At 29.7% G+C, this 17,156-nt stretch overlaps 1 pseudogene; it reads left to right on the forward strand.

Annotated features, from left to right (window-relative positions):
- Positions 1-4,770: 4,770 nt before the first annotated feature.
- LOC145579500 (protein FAR1-RELATED SEQUENCE 5-like) lies at positions 4,771-7,606 on the forward strand (annotated as a pseudogene).
- Positions 7,607-17,156: the final 9,550 nt, after the last annotated feature.

Genomic DNA, 17,156 nt, shown 5'->3' on the forward strand with positions numbered 1-17,156 from the left:
GCAAACATTACAAAAATTTGATATTTTAATAAAGTAGAGGTAGAAACGAATCTAACAAAGACTGTAGAACCGAATCTAACAAAGACCCCACATGACTATGTGAACAGTGCACAAAGTCAATTATGTTATTTAATTTGAAACGGATGAAGTACATAGTTTAAAACCATTTTTTTGTTTTTTTTGCAACTTAGTTATATATAGAATTGACTAATACTATGCATTTGTTAACACTGCGCCAAGTGTCCAACTAATTGTTTGTTCTACCCTAAAGTTTTAAAATTACACCATTTTACATTCTCTATCTTCCAATGTGCTCTATGCATGAGCATATATAGGGATGACAACGAATGTGGGATTGTGTAAGCTTACATCTGGATATAAGATTAAGGCATAAAGCTTGTAGCATCAACTATTTTGCACAAAATCATGTCCAGTTACACGTTACAATTGAGTTACATTAACTCACGTTCAATAATCCAATTAATTTAAGTCAAATCATGATTTACTTCATTTTCATACTAAACTACTCGATAGCCATAACTCGTGAAGGTATAATTAAATGATATATATGGCTGAATCCATGATTAAATCTCCCCCCTTTGATTATGCTTTACAAATATATGTTTACCTAGTCTAATCCTCCATCATACTCATACAGACGTTAATTCCCAAATAATTTATGTCCTCTTATCAATTGTATATAGGTCTATAATTTTCTCAATTACGGAGTATTAATTAATTTATTATTATTTTTTATTACGCATAAATTAAAAATGAAACAATGCATACAGTTTTGGTGAGGTAAAAAAAAAGGAAAGGAACTAACAAATGGTTAATTATGATAATGTTTTAAATTTTCATTAAATCATGTCGTACAATAGTATGAACATATGTAAGATTTAGATAATGGATGTTGCATGCTTGCATCTCAATGAGATAATGATTAAACGAAGAAAATAATTTAAATAAGCTTGCAAATCCAACCCATGAATTGTCAATAGTTTATACGTGTATATATCATGAACAAGCTTTAGTTTTGCAGAATTTCACCTACTCTATCTTGTGCTATTACAAATTTAAAATAAATCATAATTAGAAAGTTGATCTGAGTTAGGCAAGGGTGTTATGTTGGACTAATTAATATTGTATCATATCTAAACATGCATAGATACATCAATGTTTTTTGTGACTTTCAAAAAAAAAAAAAAAAAAAAAAAAACTTGTAAATTTCAATTTACATATTACGTACAATCAATTTATTTATATCTTGAGTTAAAAATTAAATCTTCCTAGGAAACCTATCTCAAAAGGTCTCGGATCTATGACCTAGTCTTCCCATAAGTAGAGGAAGTGCACAATTGCACCACTTCTAATTTCTATACCAACTAGTCAATATAAATGTTTGCATAATAATATGCTACTTTGTTTTGTGAAAATTATAAAGTCTTTATGACATACTCCTTTCGTCTATTAATTCTTACATAGATTTACTTTTTTGTGAGAGCTTTTTAGGTTAAATGATGAAAAAAAAAGTGATAGAGAGAATATAAGATATATCATCAAATCCCTTGCCCACAACATTGCTCTCCAATTTCCTCAAAAAAAAAAAAAAAAAAAAAAACATTGCTCTCCAATCCCTAGGAAAAATGATGTTAATGGTATTTTCATCACCAAATAACCTCATTTTTTAAATTAATATACTCGGTACTATATACTAATTAGGGTAATTATCTCATTAATAACGCGTGCAAAAATCTCCTTAAAGTTGACTCATAGTATTGTTTAAAGTCAAAATGCTTTTCCTCATCATATAGCAAATTGGAGAAGTGTTGTAAATTAAACAATTGGCTAATCATCATTAAGTTGGACTTAAGTTAGGTGGGTTTTGCTATGGACGATGGTTGACCCGCATCAAATTAATAATAATAAAAATAATAATATCAATTAATTAAAAAGAACATTCTCTTATGGACTACTATTACTCAACCGTGCTTGACCCACGAACATCTTCTATTCCCCTTGTGGACCTTTATGGGTCGCCCCTTTTGACATTTTCGTTTGTTCACACCAACTATTTTTTTTTAATTTTTTTTATTTTTAATTTTTAATTTATATAAAAAAATTATAAAATATTAATACAAGTAATATTAATAAAAATGCAATCATTTGACATTTACATTATCCAATGCATATTGGATTATGAATACTTTAAATAACATGATTTTTTTTTTGTTCAAATTTACTCGCAACCGTTTAAGATTTGACATTATTCACATGTATGTTTACGTTTGTCATTCTTTAATGATTAATTTGTGAGACAAAATACAGTTAATTAGAAAATTGTTAAATTAATTTCAATGTATTGTCATAATATCTACTTTGTAATCTTTAGTTAATTATAATTAAGTATATTATTGCTTAAATTTATACTTTAACAAATGTGAAATTCAAAATGTTGTAAGTAAAATAAAACGGGGAAAGTATTTAGAAGGCAATTCATGTTAATTACTATTTAAAATTAGAGTTTGAAAATACTCATTAAAATAAATCCAACAAAATCATACACTTATCACGTATGCATGATAATATAATAATATATTTTCCCCGTCTTCTTTTAAATGCAACACTTTGACTTTTATACTATTCATATAATTTATTTTGATTAGCTTTCATTAGATGATGATTTATATGTATAGTCATGTGGGATTTTATTAGCTCGTCTTGGTTTATATATTATTAATATATACAAATTGTTTATAATTTTTACATATTAGTTTCGTTAAAAAATAAATAAATTACATATTAGTAATAAAAGTAAATATTGATAATTTTTTTTAAAAAAAACGTATTGATAAGCATGGAATTCGAAGTTTTGCATTTAAAAATAAACAGATGAAGTATAAATATATGTTTAAAAGCATGTTAATATTTATAAAAATTTGATTGCAAAAGTCGTTTTGTTGCAATTTTAATAAACAAAGGATTCCTCAAAAAAAAAAAGAAAAAAGAAAAAAAAAGGTAATAATAAACAAAGGAAGTAGGTTTCAACAAATCTCACCTTAAGGGTTAATGAATGAAATTCATCACCTGCCTTGGTTGCTCTCTAAACACCCCAAAAAAAATGAATATTGGGTTGAAATTCATATTACAAAGTCATACACAACATACTTTGGTATTAGTTTATTACCATCATCGCAGATTTATCACCTATCAAACAGGTCGTAAAGCTAATACTATACGGCGCCTTTTTGGTGCAGCAGGCCACATGGTGCGGCCTTCTGCCATGTCAGCAAAAATAACGGAGTATAGTCGCGCAAAACGGGATTGATCACATGCGCTAAATGAAACTAAATGACTATAAAAAAGACGCGCACAAATCCCTAAACCCTAAAACCCAGAAAAAACATTTATTGCGGCGAAACTCAATCTTCCAAAAGGGCGATAAAAACGAAGAAAAATCGAATTGAAAACTCGATACATTTTTATTTCAGAAATTGAAGAATAACTATGGAAGAAGAATTCGAACAATTACCTGATTCCAGGAATCAATAGAGATGGAGCAAATTGAGGATTCATTGATGAATCTCGAAATCGAAACCAATAATCAAGTATTGGATCTGGAAGATGAACACAGATACAAACAAATTGAAGTAATTGATGTCAACAACTACATACAAGGTAAAATCTACATTGTGTTTATCATTTAATACAGGTAACCCTATACTAAAATACAAGTAACCTTATACAAGTAACCCTATACAAGTAACTATGAACAAAAATACAAGTAACCAAATACAAGTAACCCTATATAAAAATACAAATAACCCTATATTAAAATACAAGTAACCTTATAAAAGTAACCATATACAAGTAACCCTATATTAAAATACAAGTAACCCTATAAAAGTAAAAGTAACCTTATACAAGTAACCCTAACCTCATACAAGTAACCCTATACATATAACCCTATATTAAAATACAAGTAACCCTATAAAAGTAAATATAACCATATACAAGTAACCCTATATTAAAATACAAGTAACTCAATACAGGTAACCCTATATTAAAATACAAGTAACCCTGTACAAATAACCCTACATTAAAATACAAGTAACCATATAAAAGTAACCTTAACCTCATATAAGTAACCCTATAAAAGTAAATCTAACCATATACAAGTAACCCTATATTAAAATACAAGTAACCCTATACATTAATAACTAACAACAAGTAACTCTATATTAAAAAACTTACAAGTAACCCTAGTGCTTTATAACAAGTAACCTCTGATTATATACAAGTAACCATTGAAAAACAAGTAACCCTACATTTTTATGTCATTAATAAGTAACAACGAGTAAACCCAGATTATATTGTTATTTACTAACAAAAAGTAACTCCACTTTCAAAAAAATCTAACAAGTAACTCTACTTTAATAATTAACAACAAGTAACTCTGCTACTTTAAAAAAAACTTACAAGTAAATGTAGTGCTTTCTAATAAGTAATCCCTGATTATAACTTCTATGTATTATGTCAATTTCAAGCTATATATTCCTAAATTCAGTTTATAATTTGCAGAATTAAAAACAAGTACTGCAGAAATAAGTAATAGCACATTGACAGAAGAAAGTGCAAATCAAGCTGAACTACAATTGGATGATTTTGCAGGAAGTCTACTAGGTTTTACAGCCTTAACTTTGGATGAAATATATGAGCAATATAGGCTTCATGCTATGGTTGTAGGATTTAGTATAAGACATTCAACAACAAGGTATACACAAGGGAAACACAGAGAAATTAAAGGAAAGGATTTTGTTTGTTCTAAAGAAGGATTCAGATGTGTACCAAAAGGCAAAAGAACACCTCCTCCACCAAGTGAAAACAAAAATAAAAGAACACATCAAGTACCTATTACTAGGACTGGTTGCAATGCATTCATTAGGGCAAAAAAAAACAAAGAAGGAATGTTTGTAGTTGAACAGCATGTTATAGCACATAACCATGAGTTGACAAGAAGTGTTTGGCAGCATTTACATAGATCAGAGAGAAAGATAACAGAAGAAAAGGCAAAAGTCATTGATTTAATGGCAGACAGTGGGTTAAGACCAGCAGATGCATTTAGATTAATAAGTAGTGAAGCTGGTGGAGAAGAACTTGTAGGACACACTATAACGGATCATTACAATTACATTTCAAGGAAAAAAATGAAAGAAATTCAAGGAGGTGATGCACAAACAATAATAGATGGATTATACAAAAGGCAATCTGAAGATGATGATTTCTTCTTCAGGTAACTCCTACTTTTAATAATAATAAGTAAACTAAATTCTATTAATATTTTCTACTTATACCAGTAACTTCTATTACCAAAACAACTAACTTTGGAATTTCTTTTTCAGATTTAAGTTAGGAGGTGGTGAAAATGAAAACAAACTCATTGCTATTTTTTGGAGAGATTCTGAAATGAAGGAAGATTTTCAAATTTATGGAGATGTTGTTGTGTTTGATACCACATATAGGACAAACAAATATAACCTTATTTGTGCCCCTATTGTTGGTCTCAATAATCACTGGCTGAATGTTGTGTTTGGATGTGCTTTTATTGCTGATGAGAAAATAGAAACTTTTGAGTGGGTGTTAGACACTTTTAAAAAGTCAATGGGAGGTAGTGAACCTGCTTCAATAGTTACAGATCAAGACTTGGCAATGTCTAAAGCAATTGAAACGGTGATTTATGAATTAGCTTATAATTTCAATAAGATCAAAACTTTCAAAAATAAAAAAACACAACAGAATTTTAACAGTATAATTCATTTACAATGTTGTAGGTCCTTCCTCACTCAAGACACAGATTATGTATTTGGCATCTTATAAAGAATGTTGTATCAAGATTTGGAGCACTAAAAAGAGATACCTCATTCAAAGATGCATTCAACAAATGTCTTTCAGGATGTGTGACAGAGGAAGAATTTCAGGTAACCTTTATAACTATCTTCCTAATACAAGTAAGTGATCTTAATACAAGTAACCAAATAATACATAATACAAGTAACCTCAATACAAGTAACCATATAATACAAATAACTTCACTTAAAACTATATAATACAAGTAACATCAATACAAGTATACATATAATACAACACATATAATACAAGTAACCTCACTAGAAATTAAATATTACATGTAACCTTAATACTATTACATCATACTATTACTAATATTTATATATACTAATAAGTAACTATTATAATTATGATGATACATGTAATGGTTTTATAGTTACTTGTATGATGTTACATGTATGGTTACTTGTATTCTAAACCATTATTTGGGATTCTATGATTGCCAAATACAAACTTGAAAACAATAAATGGTTTAAAAGGTTGTATGGTTTGAGAGAAAAATGGTGTACAGCATTAAGTAAAGACTTTTTTTTCTGCTGGTATACTATCATCACAAAGAAGTGAAAGTGCAAATAATGCAGTTGGGTTTAAGGCCAATAAAAACACAAGCCTGACAGATTTCTTCAAAATTTTCAATCAAACAGTGAAGAGGTGGAGAAAGAATGAGTCTGATGCTGATTTTAAATGTTCAAATTCCAACCCAACCTCAAGTATTCCTTTTATTGGATTACTTAAACATGCTTCAGAAGTGTACACTCAAACTATTTTCAGATATTTTGAAACGGAATTTATGTACTCAATTGGATGCATAACTTATCTTCATGCTACTGTGGGAGATTTTTACTTTTATGAAGTGCAGATTGAGTATGATGATAGCAGCAGACAGAAGGTTACATATAACAAAGCTGAAAATAAAATAGCATGTTCTTGCAAGAATTTCAAAGAAATTGGTTGGCTTTGTTATCATTGTATCAAGATCTTGCATCATCATAATGTGACAAGAATTCCTAGCTTATACATTTCAACAAGATGGTCTAAAATGGCAAAAGCACATGTCTGGAAAAAGAAAGATGAAGATGGAGCAGAAAAAGAATCTCAGTCAGACAAATTAATGCCTTGGCGTCACACAATGGCTAGAAGAAGCTACAATCTACTTATAAAATGTCAAGACCACAAAGAGACACGAAACTTGGTAGAAGAACATTTCAAAATGATACAAGAGAAGGCAGATGAATTCAAAAGGGAATGGCAAAAGAACAAGGAGAAGGAAAACTCATCTGATCAACAAGAAGCTACAAGTAATCAACAGCAAACTTCAGCTGATCATCAGGAAGCATCACCAGACCTAGATATTCCTGCAGTCATAGATCCAGAAAAAGCTAACACAAAAGGAAGAAGCAAAAGAATAAAAGGGCACTTTGAGAAAGGGAAGCAGCCTAAAGCAAAGAAAACAAAAGCAATGCAAGCAAAAGGAACTGCCAGAGAATTTGGAGCTTTAACTCCAATTCAGAACCCAAAGTTATTTTAGGTTTTGAATTATCGAGTATAAGTGAGGGATACATACTTTAATAGTAGACATATTTTTTTTTTAATACATACTAGACTTATTTTTTTTTCATACATACTGCAATCAAATTATTACTTGTAGTTTACTAATAACCAATAGAAATAACCAATGCAAGAAAATATTAATACAAGTAACCTACACAAGTAACCCTACACTAAAACACAAGTAACCTATACAAGTAACCCTACACTAAAATACAAGTAACCTTATATAAAAATACAAGTTACCCTATACAAGTAACCCTAACCTCATACAAGTAACCTTATACAAGTAACCCTTTATTAAAATACAAGTAACCCTATAAAAGTAAATTTAACCATATACAAGTAACCCTATATTAAAATACAAGTAACCCTAACCTCATAGAAGTAACTCTATACAAGTAACCCTATATTAAAATACAGGTAACCATATAAAAGTAACTCTATACAAGTAACCCTATATTAAAATACAGGTAACCATATAAAAGTAACCGTAACACTATACAAGTAACATTATAAAAGTAAATTTAACCATATACAAGTAACTCTACCCTCATACAAGTAACCTTATACAAGTAACCCTAACCTCATACATGTAACCTTATACAAGTAACCCGATATTAAAATACAAGTAACCCTATAAAAGTAAATTTTACCATATACAAGTAACCCTATATTAAAATACAAGTAACCCTATACAAGTAACCATAACCTCATAGAAGTAACTCTATACAAGTAACACTATATTAAAATACAGGTAACCATATAAAAGTAACCGTAACACTATACAAGTAACATTATAAAAGTAAATCTAACCATATACAAGTAACTCTACCCTCATACAAGTAACCTTATACAAGTAACCCTAACCTCATACATGTAACCTTATACAAGTAACCCTATATTAAAATACAAGCAACCCTATAAAAGTAAATTTAATCATATACAAGTAACCCTATATTAAAATACAAGTAACCATATACAAGTAAATTTAAACATATACAAGTAACCCTATATTAAAAATAACTATATACAAGTAACCCTATATTAAAATATAGGTAACCATATAAAAGTAACCGTAACACTATACAAGTAACATTATAAAAGTAAATCTAACCATATACAAGTAACTCTACCCTCATACAAGTAACCTTATACAAGTAACCCTAACCTCATACATGTAACCTTATACAAGTAACCCTATATTAAAATACAAGTAACCCTATAAAAGTAAATTTAACCATATACAAGTAACCCTATATTAAAATATAAGTAACCCTATAAAAGTAAATTTAACCATATACAAGTAACCATATATTAAAATACAAGTAACCCTATACAGGTAACCCTAACCTCATAGAAGTAATTCTATACAAGTAACACTATATTAAAATAAAGGTAACCATATAAAAGTAACCGTAACACTATACAAGTAACATTATAAAAGTAAATCTAACCATATACAAGTAATTCTACCCTCATACAAGTAACCTTATACAAGTAACCCTAACCTCATACATGTAACCTTATACAAGTAACCCTATATTAAAATACAAGTAACCCTATAATAGTAAATTTAACCATATACAAGTAACCCTATATTAAAATACAAGTAACCATATACAAGTAAATTTAACCATATACAAGTAACCCTATATTAAAAGTAACTCTATACAAGTAACCCTATATTAAAATATAGGTAACCATATAAAAGTAACCGTAACACTATACAAGTAACATTATAAAAGTAAATCTAACCATATACAAGTAACTCTACCCTCATACAAGTAACCTTATACAAGTAACCCTAACCTCATACATGTAACCTTATACAAGTAACCCTATATTAAAATACAAGTAACCCTATAAAAGTAAATTTAACCATATACAAGTAATTCTATATTAAAATACAAGTAACCCTATACAAGTAACCCTAACCTCATAGAAGTAACTCTATACAAGTAACTCTATATTAAAATACAAGTAACCCTATATTAAAATACAAGTAACCATATAAAAGTAACCTAATACAAGTAACCCTATGTTAAAATACAAGTAACCTTATAAAAGTAACCCTATACAAGTAACTCTAAATTAAAATACAAGTAACTCTATAAAAGTAACCGTAACACTATACAAGTATCCCTATATTAAAATACAAGTAACCCTAACCTCATAGAAGTAACCCTATATTAAAATACAAGTAACCCTATATTAAAATACAGGTAACCATATAAAAGTAACCTAATACAAGTAACCCTATATTAAAATACAAGTAACCTAATACAAGTAACCCTATATTAAAATACAAGTAACCATATAAAAGTAACCTAATACAAGTAACCCTATATTAAAATAAAAGTAACCTTATAAAAGTAACTGTAACACTATACAAGTAACACTATAAAAGTAAATCTAACCATATACAAGTAACTCTAATCTCATACAAGTAACCTTATACAAGTAACCCTAACCTCATACAAGTAACCCTATAAACTAAATCTAACCCTATACAAGTAACCCTATATTAAAATAAAACTAACTCTATATTGAAATACAAGTAACCCTATATTCAAATACAAGTAAGCGTATACAAGTAACCGTATACAAGTAAATACAAGTAACCATATGTAAGAAAAGTGACCTTATACAAGTAAAGTGACCACCAATACAAGTGATCCTATTCAAGTTAATTTATACAAGTAACTAGTATCCAATAAAACAAATAATCTCCAGTACAAGTAATCTTATACAAGTAGCTCTAATTCTATACAATTAACCACCAATACAAGTATTATTATACAATCAAATCTAACATAAAATAACTCTATATATATAACTTATATACAAGCAACTAGCATCCAACAATATAAGTTACAGTAACAAACAATACAAGTAACCAAAACTAACAAAATCCAAATAACCAAACTAAACTCAATAAAATTAACTTAATATAAGTTAACAGTATCAATTATACCAATGCTAGTAGTTAACAGTATCAATTATACCAATACTAGTAGATAAGTAAAACAATAAGAGTAACTAACTAAAATTATCTTGAGTAAAACTATAACAGTAATGAAATACAAGTAACATAACTCTTATATATATATATACATATATATATATATATATATATATATATATATATATATATATATATATATATATATATATATATATATATATATATATATATATAATTTTAGATTAAAATGTACTAAAATAAACAAATGAAAGACTGTCATACTATTAAATATTACAACCCCCTAATAAGTGTTCAGCATATTAAAATAAAACTGTTCAATATAACTAATTAAAATTTATTACAAAAGTTCTTACTTCTTTCTTTTAGAACACCGTTTTGCAACAGCCTTAATTCTCTCTGCCATTTTTTTTGCAGCTATAGTTGCTGCAATCATAAAGGCTTCTTCTTCCTTCTCTTTATCAGGTGTATTTTCTTTAGCCTTTATCTTTTTCTTCAACAAACTCCTTTTTTTGCTTTTAGACAGACTAACCTTCTTCGCCTTCTTTATTTGTTGAGCAATATTGTTAGTCTTTTCTATTTCCTCATTAAGTATGACTTCAGCATAAATCTCTTCGTTATTGTCACAAAATGCATTCACACTTGTTAAAACATCATCTCGTCTTAAATTCAAATTACATAAAACCAGAGATGCACATATTTCTGCTCTGAAACGACGTCTTTCCAATGCCTAAAATACAAATTTAGAGTAATAAGTAATAAAAATAACGGCTATTTCATCAAATGCCCCTGAGTAATTTTTTTATTCACCATATACCCATAAAAATTTTCAAATTCACGATATACACTTGAGTTTCACATAATTATCACCAAATGCCCTTATTGACTAACGGTAGTTAACTCCGTTAGTCATTAAGGCTAACTACGCCACGTGGTGGCTTATGATTGGTTGCTTATTAAATAAGTAAATTAATTATATAATAAAAAAAGTTAAAATTTTTTTTTAAAAAAAAAACTAATCCACCACAGCCCACAACCACCGCCACTGCCACCACCAGCCTACCCCCACGCCGCCACCAGCCTACCCCCACGCTGCCACCACCAACTTGAAGCCCCACGACGGCGACCTTGCCCAGCTGCCCCGCACCGACGACACAACCCAACCACCTTTCTCCCTCAAAAATCCACCCTCTTCTCCCTCGAAAATCCATCCCCTCTCCACCACCGGCGTCCAAACCTCCCTCTTTGTACAGGCGAACCTAAACCGCGTCTTCCCCTGCCATCTCCACCCCCTAAACCACCTCACTGAAGCCCCCCAAAAAATAACCCCCCCAAAATCGAAACCCTAGATTTGATTTTTAGGGTTTCGATTTTGGGGTTTTAGGGTTTCAGGGGTGGTATTTTTTGGCTAAGGTGACCGACGGTGACGTGAAGGATGAAATCTAGCTGCCGGTGACGGGTTTCGGGGAATGTTGGTTGCGAATTTGGGGTTTTGGAATCGGGGGTTGCGAATTTGGGAGTTTGGAATTGGGGGTTTCGGGGTGGTTGGTTGCCGGAGAAGGGGTTTTGGGTTAGGGAGGGGAAACGGAGGGAGAGGGGGCTAGGGGTAGGGGAGGGGGTGTCGAGGGTGGTGGGGCTGGCCTCGCCGGCGACCGGCGCCGCTTTCGGCTGGGAGCTGGCGGCCGCGGCCGGCGCCGTCAGGCAGGGGCTGGTGGTGGGGCGGGGTGGGTCTTGGGTGTGGTGGGGGTATTTTTTTTAATTTTTTTTTTAAGTTTTTTTTATATTTTAAAAGTTTTTTTAATAATTAATTTATTTATATTACAACAACCAATTAGAGGCTGCCACGTGGTGTATTAGTCATTAATGACTAACGGTGTTAACCGCCGTTAGTCATTAAGGGCATTTGGTGAATTTTTTTTAAACTCAGGAGTATTTGGTGAATTTGAAAGTTTTGATGGGTATTTGGTGAATAAAAAAATTATTTAGGGGCATTTCATGAAATTTTCGTAAAAATAAAAATAGCAAATAAAATTAAATAAAAGTATAGATAAAAACATTATACCTGAGTCAAACTTTTACATTTGAATGCTTTCCCCTCAAATGTGGCACAATGGTACAAATAAAAGATTCCACAATCATTTGTTTCAGAAGAGCACTTTTGAGAATCAAGTGGGATCATTTGAATGGGGAAATCTTTGACAAATTCTCCAGAATCATGGCCTTTTAAAACCAAATATTTCGACATATAAAGCCTCTAGAAAAAAAATAAATATTAGAACTACAGGTTTACAATTTAAATAAACTACAAAAGCAACTGATACAATTAAAATCTGTTAAATACAAAAAAAAAATACAAGTAATTCCAAAAGTCCTAAAAATACAAGAAATTTTAAATACAAGTAACTCCAAAAGTCCTAAAAATACAAGTGACTCCAAAAACAAGTAACTCCAAAAGTCCTAAAATACAACCAACTCCAAATACAAGTAACTCCAAATACAAGTAACTACAAATATTTTTAACTAACATGTAAGTAATTACACTATAAACTATACTCCAATAATTCTAATTACATATTATACCTATAATCCACAATATATGTAACCCCAATAATTTTATTATAAGTAACCCCAGTTATTCCAAGACCATATTTACCATTTTCATTACAAGTAACTCAAAATTACAAAAAAAAATAAAAGTAACTCAAAAAGCAACTCAAAATACAAGTAACTCTAACTAACATGTAATTAATTACACTATAAACTATACTCCAATAATTCTAATTACATATTATACTTGTAATCCACAATATATGTAACCCCAATAATTTCATTACAAGTAACCCCAGTTATTCCAAGATCATATTTTCCATTTTCATTACAAGTAACTCAAAATAACCAAATTCAAGTAATTATAGAAATTAAGAGTAATATACAACTTAACTTAACAAAATTTTAAAACTTACCAAGTACCAAGTAATAGTATAATACTCAGTGTGAAATTCATCAAAATTTGTAGTAATTTTGAATTTTTTAGTACCCCCTTTGGTTGCAACTTTCCCTTTCTTTGAATTGGGTTTTTCTTCAACTTCAACATGCATGGAATAGGTTCTATTATCCAAGTAGTCAACAGTTTCAGTGTAAAAATTTATCACTACAGCAGAATAGTGATTGCCATGATAGATTGGTATGAATATCTGCACAAAAGAATTAAATTCAACTAAAGCATCTGGTAAAAAATAAATCAAATAATAGAATACAAGTAAACAAAGAGTAAAACAAAAACATACCAACAATGCATCCAATAATTCACAACACTGAACTGATTCAGTCCACAAATCCCATGCTCCAAAAACTTCATTTTCATATATGCAACCATCTCCATTACATATACAACGCAAAAGAGGCAACTGTATACATAAAGAATATATAAACACATGATATAAGACATACACCATAAAAAATTTAAAATTATATAAAAAAAAAAAAAAAGTATTTAAGAATTACCATATGTTCACCACCAAAAAAGAATCTTGGTAATTGATTATCTTGTTTAACCTCAACATAATTCAACAAGATAAAAAAAACAATCCAAAATTCGACTTGAAATCAATTCCTTTTGGTACAATGTCAAAAACTCTTCTCTAGGTAAAGTGTAGAACTCATTAAAATATACTAGAATCTCCCTGTTTAAAAATGAAGAAAAGTAAGTAACATAGACCATAAAACAACATATAATCAAAATTTACAAGTAAATAAAATATAATTTAAGCAAAATTTTATAACTTACAAGTAACACATATAAATGACTTTGATTTACAAGTAATACATAAAAATTTAAAAGTAACACAAATAATTAAAATTTACAAGTAACAGATATAACTAAGTGAATTTAATTTAGAAATAACTCTATACAAGTAACTCTATAGTAACAGATATAACTAAGTGAATTTAATTTAGAAATAACTCTATACAAGTAACTCTATACAAGTAACCCTATACAAGTAACTCTATACAAACACAAGTAATTAGTATCCAACAATACAAGTAACCTTATACAAGTAACCACCAATAATGATAATCCTATACAGGTAACCCTATAAAAACAACCCTAACCCTATACAAGTAACTGAATATAAGTAACACAAGTAACCCTATACAAGTAATACTAATAAAATAAGTAATCCTATACAAGTAACACTAATAAAATAAGTAATCCTATACAAGTAACACTAATAACAAAAGTAACACACAATGCATATTTTAAAAGTTTTTACTAACACAACATAAAAAGAAAACATAAAAACAACTTACGACATCGACACTCCAGAATAATTTTGAATAAAACAATAATCTGCAACCATCAGCCGTAAACTCCTCATTGTTGATACTCTCTTGCAGTTAAGCCTCATAAATTTTGATATTAACTGTAATTTATAAGCACCATGTGCACCACATTCAATATCGCAGCTAATTAATTCAGCAGATTGAACAGCAGTATCATCAGAAGTTTTAATATCCTCACCATCTGGCATCCCAGCTTCATCAAATTTTTCCCTAAGAATTTTCATTGACTCTTCAGGAGTGCAACCTGCCACAAAAGATGTCAAAACTTCTTTTCTTTCTCTTTTTTTCCCTTTTGCTTGAGTGGAAGCCTTTTTCTGAGGATTCTTTCTTTGAGGGGCCTTCTTTTTCTTATCAGATCCTTCAGCCGCCTCACCAGAAATAGTAGCAGATTTATCAGATAACCCTGTCTTTGAAGTAATAGGATTGTCTTTCCTCTGTATTTCTCTAATTTCATCAAGCCATTTTTGAGTTGAAAGAGGAAGGGCAACATCACCAGCACTAGGAATTTCTGTTATATTTTGAGTGTTCTCTTGAGTTGAAAGTTCGATAACATCTTCAGAAATTTCCTTCATATTCTCTTGAGAAGAAGGATTAAATTCTTGGCTTGAAACCACTATCTGACTTTGATTAAACTCCTGGCTTGACAAAATAATTTCATTTTGAGTTGAAAGTGTAGCCAGAGTTTCAAGACTTTGAAAAATATCTTGACTTGTTGCCAATTCAAGATTATCTTGGCTAGATGACTGAATGTCCTGACTTTCAACAATTGGACTGTAAAGAACCATAGCCAAAGGATTTACATCAGGAACATCAGAAGCAACAGAAGATGATGATTCAGGAACTTTCAAATGTACATCAGTTTGCACATCAGAATCAGCAGATGTTCCTTTCATTTCATTCTGAACTTCAGAAGCAGTAGAATTTCTTTCTTCTCCATTCTGTCCTTGTGCATCATCAGTAGGATCATCATTATCATTAATCTCATTTAGATTAATAGATTGCAAAACATCTTCAACAACTGATCTTGCACGATCAACCCCCATTAAATCATCAAATATAGGAACATCCTCGATAGGAATTTGTTGAGCAGAATCATTTTTAAAAATGTTATGAACTTCTTCATTAGATAAAAACCTAGCATTTGATTATGGATCAGTGCAAGAAAACAGGTTAAATAATGGCATTTCATAAACGACTTTCTTCATTTCAACATTCTGTTTCACAATCTTGTCGATTTGATCCCAGAATGACTGATCATTATATATCGGATCTAGCTGAGACAGAACAGGAGATTTATCCTTTTTAGAACGAACTTCAACAGTGTTCAATTGCAGCTTCATTGATTCAACGTAACGCTCAAATTGATATGACATTAATTTCATATCCCTCTGCATTAGCATATAATTCTTTTCCACATCCTACAAATAAATCACATTCAAATTTTAAACCAAAAACTTTGGATTAATAATCCAATGGACCCTAATTATTATACAAGTAACACTTAACATACATGTAACTCAATATAAGAAATTTATAAAATAAAAATATACAGGTAACTCCATATAAAAATAAATCCAATGAACCCTAATTATTATACAAGTAAAACTAAACATACATGTAACTCAATATACAAGTAACTCAAATACAAAATATTCAAGTAATACCATAAGAAATAACCAAAACAACAAACTCAAGTTAACAAATTTAATAATAAAAAAAAATATACACAAGTAACCATATACAAGTAACCCTATATTAAAATACAAGTAACCCTATACAAGTAACCCTAACCTTATAGAAGTAACTCTATACAAGTAACTCTATATTAAAATACAAGTAACCCTATATTAAAATACAAGTAACCCTATATTAAAATACAGGTAACCATATAAAAGTAACCTAATACAAGTAACCCCATATTAAAATACAAGTAACTCAAGTTAACAAATTTCAATTAACACAAGTAACCTTATATATAAATAACTCCAATCAAAGCTAATAAATATACAAGTAACACAAAAAAACACATACAAGTAATTTCAATTAACATTAAACAAAAATACTAGTAACTACATATATAAGAATATGTACAAGTAACTGCAACTAACACTTAAAAAACATACAAGTAACTGCATTAATACTTCAATAAAATAAAATAAAAAAAACAATTAAAACACTTACATTTTTTGCAAGTTCAGAAATTTCATCATTTGTTTGAATTTCATGAGGAACTTCAAAAGAAATAACACGAGAAGAACCAGCAACATCTTCTTGTCCAACATCAGCACCTACTAAATCTTCAATTCCATGATCATCATCTACTGCATCATTAGCATCATCCATGTTTAAATCTTCAGCTACAACATCACCT

Source organism: Chenopodium album, chromosome 14 (genome assembly GCF_948465745.1).
Source record: "Chenopodium album chromosome 14, dcCheAlbu1.1, whole genome shotgun sequence".
In the NCBI taxonomy this organism is placed as follows: Eukaryota; Viridiplantae; Streptophyta; class Magnoliopsida; order Caryophyllales; family Amaranthaceae; genus Chenopodium; species Chenopodium album.